Source organism: Papilio polytes, unplaced genomic scaffold, assembly GCF_000836215.1.
Source record: "Papilio polytes unplaced genomic scaffold, Ppol_1.0 DF823934.1, whole genome shotgun sequence".
NCBI lineage: Eukaryota > Metazoa > Arthropoda > Insecta > Lepidoptera > Papilionidae > Papilio > Papilio polytes.
In genome coordinates, this window is record NW_013525270.1 from 2,003,909 (window position 1) to 2,010,608 (window position 6,700).

A 6,700-nucleotide genomic window follows, 5' to 3' on the forward strand; every position below is an offset into this window, starting at 1 on the left:
GGTTCCGGGAGGAGGGTTCTATGAATATTACCTAGTTATAGCTTTATTTTTATTTAATGACCAATTTAACGATATTCAAAGATATGGGTGAAAACCAAACCGCTCAGACCAGCAAGGTTAACTATAGCCTAGTCTCCCCTAAGTGAGGGTCGGCTCCGAGTCCCAAAATAGGGAGGTAAAGAGATGATGATGATAGACTTTTAAGATACAAATATGATCATCATTATCATCATCATCACCAGCTCACTATACGTTCCCACCGAGGGGCTCGGAGCCTACCCTAAGTAAGGGGTGACTACGCCTTAGTCAACGACGCTGGCCAAGTGCGGGTTGGTTGACTTCACACATATCTTTGAATTTCTTCGCCGACATGTGCAGGTTGCATCACGATGTTTTCCTTCACCGTAAGAACGTACAAATATGATACATATAATTATATAAATTCAAAACGCATTATCTATATACATATAACAAAACTGGGGTGTCTGTATGTTTTGTAATATCAAAAGAAAAATTCCTGATTTCCGGAAGATGATGTATTTGCGTTGCTGATGATGAAAATTGCATTTTAAAAAATTGTCTGTTTGTCTGTCTGTCTGTCTGCAAGCCGCTGTCTGGACGAATTCGCGGGCAACAGCTAATTTTAAATAAAACTTGTAAAGTAAGGAAAAAATGAATAGAACACCATGATGAGCGTTTGTTTTAAATAATTCTTTACGCCAAGCACTCTCCCATTATCCTCAATTTCCATGAAACAGGAAAAATTCCTTTCGGAGTTTTCTTTTAATTTTAATTAATTCCCTCTTACTCCTAACAAGTGAAGAGTGATATAAATTCTTGTATACTAAACTTTATTAATTATTTCTTATTTTCAACTTGAAAAAGATTTTTTATAGTTTGACGCTTGATACAACTTTAATTAATTGTACTCTTTTAATTTAATTTACGACATCAAAGGAATACACTTCTAAGAATTAATAATACACAACAAAAGCTAGTATTTTCAATCATACTTCATACTAATATTATACATTTTTAACATTGGTAGAGCACGCTTTAACATCTTCGCACGAATGGGCCGACTCGCCCGATGTAATACCACGACCACACAGAAAACATACGTGTAGTGGAAGCAATTCCGCGTTTCGTCTGATGAGTGTGGTGCCGGAGGCCTAATTTTAGTCCCTTTCCCTTTCTGTAATTTCCTTAAGAGAAAACTTTTTGTGCGACTCCTCCTCCGTCAAATAAGGGTTGGCAGCGCATCTGCAATTGCGGACGTTTATGGGCAGCGGTCGCTCTCCATTTCGATGGATTTAGGTGGCTACTTTTGCTCGTTTGCCACCTTAATTATAAAAAAAAAATGTGAAAGTTTAGATAGATGGATGAATAGAATTTGTAGCCTAAACCGCTGAACGGATTTCGATGAAATTCGGTACGGATGCAGACGATAGCCTGGAAAAACACATAGGCTGACACAAAAATTGTATCTGATAATATAAATACCGAAACATGCAACGTTTCTCTCCTTGTATGTTTGTTTACTTTAAACTGTTGCCATAAATGTTAAATTAAAAAATAATGTTTGTCTTTGGCAATACATAGATTTTCATCTGCATGAGTTGTCTCCTTGGTATAATTATTACTAACTAACTGTTACTTGCGACTTCGTCCGCGTGATTAAAAAATAATGAATAATGCAGCCTATGTACTCACATATAATTTACCTTTCTAACGGTGACAGTATTTCCAAAATCCCCGTGTTTTAATGAGTAATATTATACAAAAATACAAATCTTTCCTCTTTATAATAATAGTATAGATTTACCATTTGTGGACTTTAACCCCCATGCAATACTACTGTAAATAGGCATTTAGTAAACTATCTGCACGCGGATACTCTCCCTAACCATACTAAAAACTTTAGAATTTCTTATATGGGTTATAAAAATAAAAACCAAATTAAAACTTATGAAAATCCGTAAATATTTATTTAAATCACGTTTATTTAAAATTAAAATCGTGTTATGTAAACTGTTGTCAAAGCTTCTCAAAGGTAGGAACTTATTAAAACTTTTTGGTTTGAAATTATTATTCATAATGAATTTAAATGTAACTTTTCCAGAAAATACAGGTGGCGTCGTGATTACTGGTTGTTAGGAAATCATCTACATTTTCTGCTATTTGATATCAAAAATAGATCACTTCAATTTGTTTTTTGTTTGTGTTTTAAGATTTATTATACACGAGCTGTCGCCTGCAAACTTCGTTGGCGCAAATTTGGACCACCCGTTACGATTTAAGAGCGCGGAATTAAAAAAAAGTAACCTATAATATGACCGTCTATGTCAGTTACTATCCAGTAAAAGTCGCGTTGAAAGCCGTTTCTGAGATTACCCGGAACAAACGAGGCTTGCGGCCAGCCAGACAGACAGACAGACAAAAAATTTTTAAATGCGATTTACATCATCTTCCCGATATCTAAATTTTTCTTTTGATATTACAAACAGACACTCCAATTTTTTTATATGTATAAAAGATAGAAGATGAAAAAGTAATAAGGATATCTACTTTATTAAACTACTTAAAAATTGTAAAGATCTTTTATTTTCATTTTTATTTCTATGCTGCCTACAATTTCTATATTATGCATTAATTGTAAAGTACACTTCAGAGAAAATGAAGAAAAAAACGAGGAAACCTTTTAAGAGCATTAGCAGTTTCAAAGTTTTAATGTCTTGTTTTTCTCAACGCACTTGTGTTTACTGAAAAGACTCTCTTATTGAGAAGTTTAAGTAGTTTAACAGATTTAAAATAAAATGAAAAATGCTTTACTAAATGAGGTTGCATTTTGTACTGACTTTTAAAGTTTCATTCAAACAAAATTTATAAAGAAAGGAACTATTTAAAGAGAAAACAAAATTAAAGATTGTCTTTATTAATATATTACAGTATTGTTATTTAACTATTGTACGCTCAGTAAAAGTTACATTGTTTTATTCAAGCGAATTTCCAAAGAATGTAATTACTTCTTCAACAAAAACTAAGTTTTAAAATTTCATTAAAGACGAGGAAATTTCCAAGACCGCATCAAAGCTGAAGTTGCTACGTCACAAAACAACGCTTCATGGAACACCTTTATTTAATTAAAAAGATGCTTTTGATGCACTGTAATAAATAAACTTTTATTGCAATTAATCATTACATAAAGTTGTACAATATTATGTCAGCGTCTAAGACAAGGCACTTGTATGAGACTAAATTTAAATATCAAATAAGATATATTTTAATAACATATTAAACACATTGCTATTAATTTTACTGCACAAAAAAAAACTCAAAAAATGTAAAGACTAAAAGCAAATTTAATCCGTTTACAATCTCACTGATGTCATAATTCTAAGGGAATAAGAAGTTTAAGCGCATCCTTATTCTCGTCCTCGTTTCAATATTCAGCCGAAAATAATTCATACTAATTCAATTAGTAATGAATATTTATTTGTGTGCCATTAAATCATTTCAGATTTCAATGTTCCAAGAGTTGTAAATAGTAGGTATCATCCATTCCAAGGTCATCTATAGGACTGACACATTTTGATCCTTGTAATATAAAAGCGGACTTGAATAGTTATCATCCAATCATTATTTTATACGATATCAACTATAATGGTGTGTTAATCCTATTGGTAATGGTTGTACAGATCCGGGTAATAACAAACTAATACGCACAGCCGGCGATCCGTAACAAATTCCTATTGGAATATCGTTAAATATCGTTGTTAGTACGCATTAATCGCGTTGTAATTCTATTCCGATAATTATTAACCCAATTTATTTACGTTTACAGTAGTTATCGTCCGCGAAACCGTACGCGCGGAATTAAAAAAAAAAAACTTAATAGCATATGTGTTTTATCGATGCCAAATTTAATTGAGATCCCTCTTTCACAAACGTCCATCCAAAACGCATTTATAATATTAGTAAAATGATTCATGGAAAATATTGTTAGTACGTTGTTGAAAGCAAATATACCATTATAGCATGAGTTTTTTTATAATACTAAAATTCTTGCGACGAGCTCTCAAACTATATCAAGTAAGTTTTGAATCCCACAGAGTCCATAAAACATGGAAGTCAGAGTATGAAACACTAAAGCGATTTATTTTGCTTGACTGCGTCGACAGCTTATCATTAATTTATCGAGAGAGTCTGTGCAGGTGAGAGTGACGTAATCGCGGTCGCTCTATTCCAATAATTTCGGTCAAAGCGCATCGTATCGCTAAACATTGCTCAATTAAACAGACGTGTTCATTTAAGCGCAATACATTCATTCTATGGAGCGTCGGTGGCTCAGGGGTTTGAGCACTTGACTTGTAATTCACTGGTCCTGGGTTCGAATCCCGCCATGTAGTAATGTGTTTTTGAATTGCATGTAATGAAATGTACATAATTTATCCGACGTTCTTACGGTGAAGGAAAAACATCGTAATGCAACCTGCACATATCGGCGAAGAAATTCAAAGATATGTGTGAAGTCAACCAACCTGCAGTAGGCTTGGTCGACTAGGGCCGTCACCTTGGGGTAGGCACCGAGACGTATAATGAGCTGGTGATGATAATATTCATTTTATAACATTGTCTAGTCATGTTTGATATATTACTTTAGATTAATTTAAAGACAAAAGATAATTGTAACGTGGAATTTATTCGTTCTTTTATAAAGTCTTCATTTATTGATTTCCAAGAAATGCGGGAGTGATATTACACTGTCAAAGAGAGTGGAACCGTATTCCATGAAATATTGTACTTGTCGTTACTTTATTATTTAAAAGAGTCCGTAATTAGAAATGGCTTTTTCTCATCACAAGCTCATCGTTTATCAACTTACGTCTTTATATTTTTCTAATCGACAGAAAGAAACTAGTTGTTCCCGTGAGGCTTCATCCGCCTGTTATTATAAAAAAAATATTTTATTGTTTACATTTGTCAAGTTATCAATTTCAAATGTCAAAATGACATTACAAGATGACAAACCATGGAAATCTTACTTCCTTGATCTTGGCAGCTTGTAGCTTATGGTCCCTTTCCCACATTAGGGTTTTATCCAATTTATTTATTTGTAGGGTTTTTTTATTCAAATACATTCTATGCCACAAAGAAGTTTGTGTTTACGCTTTATTATATAAGTATAAAGAAATTCATTAATAGTTATAGATTTCACTTATACGAATGATTTAATAATTTTATTCTTAATATAAAAAAGTGCGTTCATGACAACATAAATTTAATCATCTCTGATTTTATTTTGCTCCTGTCGGCGTGAATTAATTCACGCAAAATTTCTCGGTGTCGTTTGAAATTAAATTACCTCTAGAGAAATAAAGTCGGACTTAAATTTGCATTTAATTTTCATGGATGCTATTTTCATGCGACTTTCTGAATTAAATATTAGACCGTGCATAATAATTGTTTACTTAAATATAATAAAATAACTCTCAAAGGAATTATTAATTTATTATTTCACGGAAACATATATTAGGTACATTAAATTAGTGTCAAAAGTATATAAGAAATATTTCCACAGAAAAGCAAAAATAGTCAAATCAAAATAACTGTAATAAAATAGTCCGTCTGTTAAATTTGAAGTCTAATTGAATTGTAGTTCTTACAAGAAAGAAATCTAAATTCCAAAAGTTCTTTCACGTACTGCTGAAGTGCACCGGTTACGACGCTGTTCGATATTAAAATAAAATACCTGCCATCGAGGAATGCAATGCGATCGTAAATCATCCGAATAGCTAACCGCCACGCGACATCTTGAACATTTTTCCAGTCTAAGTGTAAAAGAGTCACGTTACAGAGTTATTCAATGAAATAAAAAAAAATAAAACATCATCCACCGATAGACGTATTTATATTAGTTGGCATATATAGCTTAGAGCGGGGTTAAAACCTTTGACTAAAATATATCACAACAGTTGTGATTGTCGATTGTTTTTCAACCAATAAAACAGTTTAGTTGCACAAATAAAAATCGAGTAGTGTGCGCATCTCCATATAAGCTCTTAGATATCAAAGACTAAACAGTTGTGCGATAGTTTAGTTTCAGGTGTGCGCACACTCGTACTCAATAATTTCCTACAAAAAAAATATCTTAGCATTTTATTATGAATCATTAAGCCATATTTAATGTTCCAAAACAGAAAGTAATATTAAGTTATAGCAAAATTTTATCGTTAGTAAAAACCTACCATTTGGAAACGAAGCCGCGTACTTACAAGCAAATGTTACAGAATGACGCAACGTCCGTCGAAATGATAAATTATGTAATTTGTTGCCGATCCCTGCCCTCCGATATAAATGAAGGATACCACAAACTGAATGGTCGAAAAATGTCGTATTCCAATAGACATGACCTATATTTAGTGACTATGTATTTCACAGTTATGTACATTAACAGATTGTATGATTCTTCAGTTTATAATATTATTGCCTGCCTCTAAAATACAGAGATGTGGACGCACAATTCCACTTCTTCCCATCCTATTACAAGCGTCAAAAGGGAAAGACGGCTTCCGGCATGCACAGTCCCCAGACAAAACGTGGTATTACTTCCACTTCATGCCTGTCTACTATGTGGTCCTGCTACCTTCAGGCTAATAGACTTACAAAAGATGTGAGGGATGACACAGAGAATACAGTC